Source organism: Zonotrichia leucophrys, chromosome 6, assembly GCF_028769735.1.
Source record: "Zonotrichia leucophrys gambelii isolate GWCS_2022_RI chromosome 6, RI_Zleu_2.0, whole genome shotgun sequence".
Lineage (NCBI taxonomy): Eukaryota > Metazoa > Chordata > Aves > Passeriformes > Passerellidae > Zonotrichia > Zonotrichia leucophrys.
Genome location: NC_088176.1, coordinates 32,588,348 through 32,599,503, shown reverse-complemented (window position 1 = coordinate 32,599,503; position 11,156 = coordinate 32,588,348).

The following is an 11,156-nucleotide window of genomic DNA, read 5'->3' as shown; positions in this document are numbered from 1 at the left end:
TGGAAGGGACATTTTATATCTGGGTTTTTATTTTCTTTTGTTTTACACTCATTTATGGGGGCTCCTTTCCAAGCACGTGTAGTTAGGTAAGTTTGAGAGGAGCAGCCTTGCTGAGGATGCTGAAGATGTATTTCCCCATCCTTTCAAGACTCATGGCTCTTCCTTTTCCTGAAAGCCATCAATACCTGCTGGGGAAGGGTTTTCCACCAGTTTAAAGGACCAGCAGGACAGAATTTTCCCCTTCAAGGGTTGTTGATCTAAGCTGCTTTCTCTTCCAACATTTTAATCAAGAAATCACCTGCCGGTGGAACACAGCGTGAATTGGCTTCCCCATGAAATTAGGTTTGAAAATGGCATTAAACCCCTTTTTTCTCCTTCAGGGAAACAAAACCAGCCTGGGTCTGGCCAGCAAAATTCCAAGCCAAAGCCCACTTTTCTCTCGCACCCAGACACACCAGTGAAATCCCTCTTGAAGTGATTTTTAGCTCCCTCACTCTTGAGCAATCACAGAATAAACTTAGGTGAAAATGACACAGCAATTCCTAAAGGATCAGAGCATGGAACGCCATGAGACAGCTTTGAAGATAGCTGGGGTTTATGGTTTGGTTTTTTTGCAAGGGAAAAATATGAATATTTCATTTGGTACATGGTTCAAAAGTTGATTAATGTTTCAGCGTGTGGAAAACCAAGCTCAAGAGACAAGTTTCCTCATGTAAAATTCCTCAAGCTGGCAGCAGGACTTGTATGGCCAACTTCTCCCGGGGTGTGTTTTGTTTAACCCCCTTCAAAACCACTCTTTGGCTTTGCCAGTGGCTTGGTGCTCTGAGAGTGTGGTCAGGTCAGGGGATGGGGTGGCCTGTGTCCCAGGGTGACATTATGATATTTGTATCCACATTTATATGTTCTGTTTATGCTGGATATCATGTTCTGTGCCTTCAAGTCTGGCCCTGAGGAGTGAAAGTTTTGTTTTGTTATCAGCCTGCTCCCCCACAGCTGGTGGGACACAGAGACGGGGCAGTACATGACGCTGCTTCTGCTTTTCGCTTTGCTCTTGCTTTGCTCCTGCTTTGCTCTTGCTTTTTGCTTCTGTTCCTTAGTTAGTTTAGCTAAGCAGTCTTAATTTTCCCTGGACTGTTTGTCCTTTCCCTTTTTTGGACCTACTCAAGCCTGCTCTGAGCTGGGCCCTGGGAACACCAAGAGTTTGCACCTTGGGCCTAGCAGGGCCTACTCTGGGCAGCAGCTGCCCCAGCACTGGAGGGACTGATAACAGAGTGACCACACCCCCAAGAGAGACTTTCTGAATTTGTCATCTTTTTCAGAGCAGTGTCATCTGGTATTGTTCATTTTGTGTCCTGGGGGTGCTGTGCCTATTAAATAAAGAGGCTCTTTCCACTCCTCTCAGAGGAATCCTTCCCAAACCAGTTGTGGGTAGGGGCCGTGTGGGTTTGCTTTCTGGAGGGGCCCCCTTTTGGAGGTTTTCTTCCAGATTTGCCCTATACCAGGACACCCTGCTTTGGTGTCCCCAGCTCCCTCCCCTCAGTCACTGCAGATGGTGACAGTGCACAAAGCTTCTCCTCCCCTATTCCTGCTTGAGATATTATTGGGCTGGAAGCACTTTTGGTGAGGAGCTGCGACCCCAGTACATCCAATACATGAACACACTGAGGAGAACCCAAAACTCCCCTCCTCTGAAAGCTCATCTGTTCCAAGTCCAGCCTGAAGCAGCTGCCTCAGCTGCTCCTGCCCCAATTCCCGCTCCTCTAAGCCTCCCCAATATCTCTTCATTGACAGGAGGGAAACACCGCGAGGCCGTGCAGACGTGTTAATGAAATGTGAATTATTAACTGCGGCGTGCTAAGGGAGATAGAGGCGGGGGGGGGATGACATTTTGCCATTAATATGTAAAACGGGCACCTCTCCCTCCTTTTGCTGGAGGGGAAGAGCAGACTCCAGCCTGTGTCCCATTCCAGGGCCAGGATGGGTAATGAGATAACACGATTGCTGTGTCTCTCGCCCTTTTTCTTTCTTTCTTTCTTCCCTTGATAAAAGGACAGAGGGAAATGCACACAATTAAAAGGAGGATTCCAACCAGCCCGGAGAGATTCAATGAATAATAATGGACCTCCAGCTGCTAATGTGCTTAAGGACTTCCAAGTCTCAAGTGTCTAACCAGCTTAAGGGTCCGTACCACAGACTTCATTTCTATCTGTAAATGGGAAAGGCAGGGCAGGAGCAGGAGGGGGGAATCCTGCCCCTGATTACAGATGGGATCATCTCTGAGCCCTCAGCACGAGCGTGATGTGACAGCAACAAAAGAGTAAAGTCAACTCAGCAGCGCCCTCAAAGCCAACACCAAGTGTGGAGTGAGGAGGGTCCTTGCTTAACAACCCCTGTGTGTCACCTACGCTTGTAGTCACCCCAAAACACCTCAGAAGAGGGTCCAAGATGCTGCTGGAATAAAACCAGCTTCCTCTGTGCAGCTCCTGCTGAGGGAAAGGTCTCTGTTGTGCCGTGACCTGCAGTGCCTGCTCGTCTCCCACACCTTCCCTGCAGAAGGGACAGAAGATGTAGCACATGGATGACAGCCAAAGCCACATAAAAATGTCCACCTGAAGATTATCAGAGGGGTTTTTTCTGGCACTTCCCTTGGTTTTTTTTCGCTCTCCCATTAAGGCTTCTCTCTCCCTTTCACAATCCATTAACTTTCCCCCTGCAGACTCCTTTCCTGGGCCCCCCTGACCAAGGCAGCCTCCTCTCCTTGACCCTTTCAGCTTTCTACCATGCCCATAAATTTCCACGGAGGATCAAGGAAAAGACTTGCAGAGGGGGAAGAGCAAAAGACAACACAGAAAGCCCTGTCCCAGCCTTGAGTTCTCCATGAAGTTGTGTACCCCTCCTCCCAGTCCAGAAGTTGTAGGGTAACTACCACAGATTCAGGGAGCAGCAGCCTCAGAGGCTAGCAATGAGATGATCAAAGGAACAAGGAATGTTAGGAACAAGGTATGGGCTCCTCAGCCTTGGAAAGGGATACGACAGAGATCTGAGAAGCACAAGAAAAGCTGTTTCCATCTCTCCTGGAGGAAGGGCTGGGGGCATCAGAGGAAACTCACCAGTTCAGAACAAACGAAACGAGCTATTTTTGTACCCAGTCTGTCTCTATGCCATGGGACTCCTCAGCAGAGGAACTGTGCCTGCCTGGAGCTCAGAAGAGCTCATAAAAAAAAATTCAGATTTTTCTAGCCGAGAGCCTGTGTGCGTACAAGTTATGTACAACCATGTCGCGTGTGGGTGAGGAGGTCCCTGATCTACATACCAGGGAATATTTCAACAATATTTCTATACAAACTCTCCAATATTTCCCCAGGGGGTTGGGGAAACATTCCAGAAAATATTGAGGAATATCCCCAGAGAATATTGGGGAAATATTCCAGAGCATCCCCACTGCTGGTGACCCTGTACTCACACAGGTTTCCAGGAATCCTTCAGTGCCGGAATTGGGATCTTGTGTTTGGGGGACACCTGGTGTGACCCTGCAGCACTGCTGCCGTGCCTTCACACCTCACTAGCTCCAGACAACACATCCCCTCTCCTCCAGCTTGGGGGGAAACCAGGATGTCCCGGGGAGCAGGAAGATGGATGGGAGCTGAACGGGAATAGCTGCTGGCAGCGGGCACGGAGGAGGGAACGGTTGCGTAAGGCGGCGCTGGAGACTCGCGGTGCCTGGCACAGGAGGCAGGTACAGCGCTCACAAAAGGCTCGGAGCAGAGAAGTCGTGTGAGGTCGGCCACGTGTCAGCCCTGCACGGCTGAATCATGCAAGTTTAAAGGCTCCAAAGCAGGATAAGATCTGGGCGCAGCCACGTGCGCGCTCCTTCCTTCCCCAGCATGAGCTTGGGGAAACAACGGGAGAGCGCAGTGAAAGCAGAGCAGGGCAATTTGCTAATTAGGGGAGCTGACTAATCAGCTAATTTACAAAGGTTTCTCATTGTTATTCACGGAGAAGGAATTCTGGAGAGCCCTGGTGTGGGGCGAGGTGGAGCCCACTGGGCAGAGGGAGCAAAGCAGGGCTTGCTCAAACCCCACCAAGGGTGGGTGAAAACCTCAGCGTCTCCTCAGCCCGACTGGTTTTGGGCTGCTGAGGCACTGAACCAGCCAAGGAGTTGCTCTGACTGCTCTTCTTCTGGGCAAGAGGCAGGAGAGCAGAAGTTCTCCTCTGTTTCCAGCTGGCAAAGGGAGATTTGTTTGCCCAGAACTCAACAGCTCCATTTAACCTTCTCCTGAACACTGCCCAGGCAGCTCAGGCTGCTCAAGTGCTGAAACAATATCCCTTAATGAATGCCCAGGGTGGAACAACACTGCTGCTTCCCTCTGCTTTGAAAGATTGCTCAGCCCAGCGAGACAAATGTCAATAAAAAGAAATTTAAGTTGGGAAGGGAGGGGAGAAGGTGAGAACACGGATGCCCAACCCGCAGCTGTGCCCATCTCTCCTTTCTTTCCCCGTTCCCTTCCCCTCCGATGTCCTTGTGCATCTCCAGCAGCAGCAGCAGCACCACACTGCTGCTATTCCAGCCAGGATGGATATTTGAACAGCCCTGGATCAATATTTGTGCAGAGGGAAAGCTGGAGCATCACAGGGCTGCAAATTAACCTCTTGTCCCACATCCACTCTGGCACACGAGGCCCACGGGAGCCACGGATTCCCCTGGGGAAAAAGTGGGACACACGTCTCATAACACAGGAAAAGGAGAAAGGGTAATAATAGATCCAACCCCAGCTCACAGGCTTTTCTACATCTCTCCCTCAGGTTTGGGGTGGGGGGAATAGCTTTTCTTAATTAGCATCCTAACCTTTTCCAAACAGGTTCAAGGGTGTCTTGGCAGGCTTGGGAAGTGGTGTGAAAGCAGCGCCGAGTAACAGCAGCAGAATTAGTCAGGTGTAAAAGAATCCTGCTTTTTCTTTCTGGGGACACGATCAGGGCACCAGTAATGAGAAACACAAAGAACATCCAAGGTTGCAGAATCCTGCTTTTCCCCCTTATTAATGGGAAGCATTACCTCAGAACTGCATGCTGGGCAGTGGGAGACATTTCTCGCAGCACAAAACCATTGATCCCAAAGTCCTGCCCGAGCTGTCACCAGCTGCACCCGGGTTCAGCCCACTGGCAGGTGCCAGGTGTGTCCTACAGGATGAGCTCCATGGCCAAGGCAGTCCTGGCTCCTCGAGGCTGTGCTTCCTTCCCCCACCCACACGTGGATGCACCACCAGAACAGCTTTGCCTTGGACTGTTCCGCCCACGCTCCACACGATCCCAGCTGGATTCTCCACAAGCCTGGTCCACAAAATCTGAGGGATTTCTGCAAAACTCCCCTTTCTGAATCACCCTTCCTGCCTCGCAGCAGTGATGGATCAGCCACTGTGCCAGGTTTGCTGTCCCTCCTCTAGACAGCTTTGAGGAGGCTGTGTTGGTTTCCTGGGCTGGATTTTCCACCCAGCCTTGCTCTGACAACCTTCCACAGAGGAGATGGAGGTTTCTCTCACGGTTCCTTTCCATGCCAGGGTCTGGATCTGTGCAATCACCCTTCCCTTTCCCAGCAGTGGTGGGACAGCAGGGCTTGCACTGTGGCTGCTCACCACATGGAAACGAAGGGATTGCCAAATTCACCCCAGGAGGAAAATGAGCAAAGGCATTGATACAATGAAAAAGGCTTTTGGCTCCCTTAGTCTGCAGGGCCAGACACTCAGTGACGCTTGCCCCTGCTTTTTTTCACATTATTTGCCATATTTAGCTTCCTTTCATCCTGCCTTGCCATCACACTGAGCAAAGAGGGAATGGACCAGACGAATTTGCTCACTGAATAATGAAATGTGGTTTTTATCTCCTGCTCAGCCTCTGTCTGGGTCTTGTTCCTGGTTTGCAGCAGAGATGTTCCCCTTTTCTCCACCTCTCTTCCAAATCCAAGGAAACTGCTTTGTTTGGGTGGGAAACACAATTTCAGAAAAACAAAAATATTTTTGACCGTCAGAGGAATTTGCAGGCAGAAAGGTGCCAATTAATCCACATTAGGGCAAAATTAGCCTGATATTATAAGGATGGGAGGATGACAAGGGAGAGATCAGCATCTAATGTCCTCATTAGCCAGTGGTGCTCCTTGTGAGCTTTCCATCAGGTGAGGGAAGCTGTCTGGCTGCGCTTCATTAGCACCTGGGTTAATGGCAGCTGAGGAGGCGGGGAGATGGGCTGTCCCCCCAGCCTTCCTGCCCTTCTCCTCCATGGCTCCTGCATGGAAATAGATGTTTTCCTCATCTCCTGTGGCTCCCCAGTTTGTAGTGGCAGGACAGGTGGGACAGGGTGCGTTTTTCTGAGCAATAGGTACGAGTGGTGTTTTCCCTAGAGCCCAGGGTGATTTGGGTACTGCAGGACCCCTGCACTCCTGGCACTCTTAGATGGAGATAGGCTGAGGAAATCTGCCTTGACACCCTCACAAACCCTTCCTGCTTCCCTACAACTCCCTGTGTCCTCCCTTTCTCCTTGGCTTTCACAGGATTTTTGCCCTCTCACCATCCTGCGTCACTTTTTCACCCCACTGCTCGCTGGCAGCTGCTCAGCTCCCTGAGCAACCCTTCTGACTCTCTCCTCTCCTCTCCTTCTGCCAGCCCTGGCTGTTTATTCTATTGTTAAACTCTGGGTTTGGTTCTTTTGGGGGTTTTTTTTTCACATTTTTTCAACCCTGCTGATGTCAGGTCAGATTGTCTGTCAGCACAACATCAGGCTGCCAGCAGATGAAGGACAACTCACAGGGAAGACAACAAGGAGTAAAAATCATCACCATCATGACAAAAACACAGAAATCTCCCAAAAGAGTTGAGACTTTCGCAGAGAGGATGCAGATTTGCTCAAGGGTCTCCCTCCAAAAATGCCCCTGGCCTGCAGGGTGGTAGGATTCAGACACATGGCAGCAGAGATAGGAACAACTTCAGTGGGAGCTGAGCATTATCTATGGAGGGGCAGGGCACATCTGCCTGAAGACATGAATTATGCACAAAACCAGGCACAGCTTGGAGGTGAAGATGGAAACAGCTTTGATTTGTGCTTCTGAAAGGCCCCTCCAGCGTCAGCTGGAAGAGGAACACAGAATTGTGAATATCCTGCCTTGGAAGGGACACACAAGGACTGCTGAGCCCAGCTCCTGGCCCTGCACAGGACATGGAGCAGGGATGGGATGGAGGGATGCACATGGACCTCTGCTGGGGACTGCAAGCTGCTGGCAGGTTATGGATGAGTAGGTCTGCACCCATCCTTTGTTTCCCCCCTTCTCCCTGAGCATCCTCAGGCACATTCAAGGGTGAGGGGCTCCTTCGACCTGCCTGCTGCCCAAATCAGCACAGCTTCCACTGCAGAGCCAGCAGGGATAAGCCTATAGCCTGAGGCTTTGCAGGAATGGCTGTGCTGCAGGTGACCATGCCTGGGAATCCTTGCTGGTGCATTTCATTCTTCCTTTGGAAGGCAGAGACTGCAAAGTCACTGGGTTAAGCCAGTGAGGTAAGGTAAAGCCACATGAGGTAAGGTTACTACAGCTAGAAGGGGGTTTTGGACCTCCAGGCTATTTTATTTTTTCCTCTCTGAATGTCACAGAAGACCTTTCCAGATCCAAATGTTTCACACATTGGTGCCGCCAGTCGTTTGCCTCCAAATTCACTCAGTAACTGCTCTGTCTTTCACACTCACCCCCACTTCATGGGCTGCCATAGGCAGGGAGACAGGCACCAGAGCCATGCCCAGTGGGCACCAAAATCAGGGGCCACATTCTCCTGCACCCTGGCAGGAGCAGCTGGAAGTGGGGAGAAGGCAGATTTGTGATTAAACAGCATCACGATGTGACCGTGTTCACAAGGGTCTGAGGATGAGGGAAGAGACGAGGATCTGACTCCGTGTTTCAGAAGGCTTGATTTATTATTTTATGATATATATTACATTAAAACTATACTAAAAGAATAGAAGAAAGGATTTCATCAGAAGGCTAGCTAAGAATAGAAAAAGAAAGAATGATAACAAAGGTTTGTGGCTCGCATGGAGAGTCCGAGCCAGCTGACTGTGATTGGCCATTAATCAGAAACAACCACATGGGCCAATCCCAGATGCACCTGTTGCATTCCACAGCAGCAGATAATCAATGTTTACATTTTGTTCCTGAGGCATCTCAGCTTCTCAGGAGGAAGAATCCTAAGGAAAGGATTTTCCATAAAAGATGTCTGTGACATCAGGACACAGCAGCTCCTGCAATGCAAGCTCTCAGACGGCTCCTTTGGCTTTCTCCTGCCCCTGGAGACATTCCCCGGGGATCTGGCGTGCTGTAGCAGCATCCCTTTCCCAGATCCAGCAGCACAGCTCAGCCTGCACAGGGACACAAGCAGCAGAGCTTTGCTTTTGGCTCCTTCCCCATCCCAGTGTCCCAACATTGCTCTGCCTCCCCTTCCCTCCCTCCCTCGTGCTCTCCCCCCTCCTTCCCTTGTTCCTTTTAATTAGCAACTTTTCCTTTGTTCCCTTTAATTAAGCGAGGGGAGGGTGAAGCTGCTGTCAGCCACAGGAGTTATTTTCCCTGCACGCCAGATCAAAGGCCGGGAGCTCCCGGCTCGTCCTTAATTTGGGCAGAGCCTCTCCTCTTTGTGGTTTCCCCATGCATGGTGGCTGGGATGGAAAGGGAGGGCTGAAACCCAGGAGGGGGAGCTGGGAGAAGGACTCTGGCTCGTCTCCTTTGGGGAAGAGTGAAGAGGAATTTGGGTGGCACCTGGAGTCTCGGGTTTGTGGTGCTGAAATGGCTCCTGAGGTATTTAAAGTCTCTTTTTCCCAGCCCCGTGACTGAAGAAGAAGTCGAGATTCCTCAGCTCTGCTTTTCAGGGTTGTTTATTTTCTCTCATCTATGACATTCTTTCTCTGACCTGCTGAGATCTGTCCAGCAGGTTGGGTTGTGGCACAGTGACTGCCCTTGAGGTGGTGTTGGCTTTTTATACTAAAAATTACCTGTACTTTATTCACAATAATTTTCCAATACCTATCACCTATGTTAGACACTGTCTCTACTCAAAACCAATCCAGAAGTGTCACCATCCCAGCAGAAGATGGAGGAGAAGGAGAAGGAGAAGAGGACAAACCCAGATTCCTCCATCTTGCCTCTTGAACCCCCATTCTAAAACCCCAAAATTCTACTTTTTCACCCTGTGATAAATCCACTATCATTCCACTCAAACTCCTGTGGCTTGTAACTCCTCACACAAAGTTGGTAATTGTTTCCATGGGCTAAAATCAAAGGCACAGGTGTTTGTGACTCCGTGCCAAGGTCTCTGAGCCCCCTGCCAGGGTCTGGAATCACCCAGGGCAGCCAGAGCAATGTCCTGGGTTCTGACATGTGGGCACCTGGGGCAGGTTTAGTGTGAAACCCGATGGTGCAGACACTGCCCTGGGGAGGGGGACAGGGCCTGGTTTGATGTGGAAGGGGCCTGCAGCTCTGCCAGGGCTTTAATAGAGAGAGAGAGAAAGAGCTAATTATGGGAAAGGAAAGGCAAATGTGGGAAAGCAAACCACTGAGGCGTTTGGGAATGAGAGGCCTTAGCTGAAGGTATGAGGAAGGACTGTGGTGTAATGCCATTTTTTTCAAGCACTTTCTGTCTGTCTGGGTGGGCAGAACGTATTCAGGGGTGCCAAAGCTTCCAAGACATTTTTAGCCTTCATTTAATTTTTGATTTGGATCTAGCACCACAATACTACAGAACTGGACATTTCCTCTCCCTGAGCTCAGAAAATCCTTACCTCACTCCAGGGATTTGCACCTTAGGGCTGGAGTCCCTGCAATTGTCTCTCTTTAGGTCCATGGGGCTGTAGCAGGGTGAAGTTCTTATTTTACAAAGCTTTATCCTGTTATTAAAAATGCTTTAGAGGCTCTCTGTCTCACAAGCCATACTGTATTTTTGGTCTTTATCACTCCTGCTTATTTGTGCCATGTCCCAAATTTTCCACAAACCATTTTAATAACATTTTGGGGGTGAAACAGGTCATAATTCCAAGCTGGAAGAGAGAGCCCCAATGCTGTACCCCATGCAGCATCACCCTGAAGTATGGAAAGTGTGAGTAAATCCAAACTTTGAAAACACCTCCTGTCCAGCTCGTATCTAAAATTAAAGAAAACTAAAAACTAAATATCTAAAATAAAAGAAAACTAAAAACTCATAATCTAAGATTAAGGTCCAGAGTGTTATAACTGGGTATCAGAAGGCAGAGGGCTGTTAATTAACTTTCTACTGACGAAACAAAGCACATGGAGAGGAACCTCGCTAATCTCTTTTGTGCTAATCAGCACACATTATTAATTTGATGAAAAGAAATAAAAGGGGAAAAAAAAAGAAAAAAAATAAAAAGGTCCTCCTCTTCCCACTTAAACTCAGGTTTAATAGGGCTGGAGCATGGTTTCACATTTCCCAGGCTTCATTCCTTGGGTGACATATGTTGCAGTGCATTTCCTAGTGCATTATGAAGCTTCAGCATAAATAATTCAAGCTAAACGCCAGTTGTTAAAATAAACCAGCAAAGTATCTCTGGTGATTAATTATTCCTCCTGCCTCCCCCTCCCTGTCAGAAGTACAAGCACATGGTGCCACAGCTCAGGAGGATGTTTTGGTGTGACCCAGGGCATCCCAGAGTGTTTTAGCTGGCACAGGGGGGATCTGGATGCTCGGGTTTGCTGGAAGTGCCTGCTCAGCCTCAGGGAAGCTGGGAGGTGTCAGCAGTCTGATCCAAGAAAACCTCAAAAAACTTCAGGGATTCGATGCCAGATGAATTCCCAGCTAACCAGCAGATCTGTGTGGCTCAGGTTTTCACTGGGATGAGGTTTTCAGCGGGCTGGCCAGGTTAAAAAGTTTAAATAAATGGTAATAACCACATTCCCTGGGTCCTTCCAGGTGGACAGCACTTCCACAGGGACGCTGGGACACCCAGTGCCCATGGCTGGGTCCTGCCTGACCCCATCTGGACTTTTCCTCCTGCAGCCATTTGGGAAATAACACATTTCCTTTTAGGAAAGGAAATTTCCTTGAGGATTTCCTCTCTTACCTCCTCCTCCCACTCAGGAGGGGGCTTTATTTTATTCCTCTCACCCATGCCCTGCT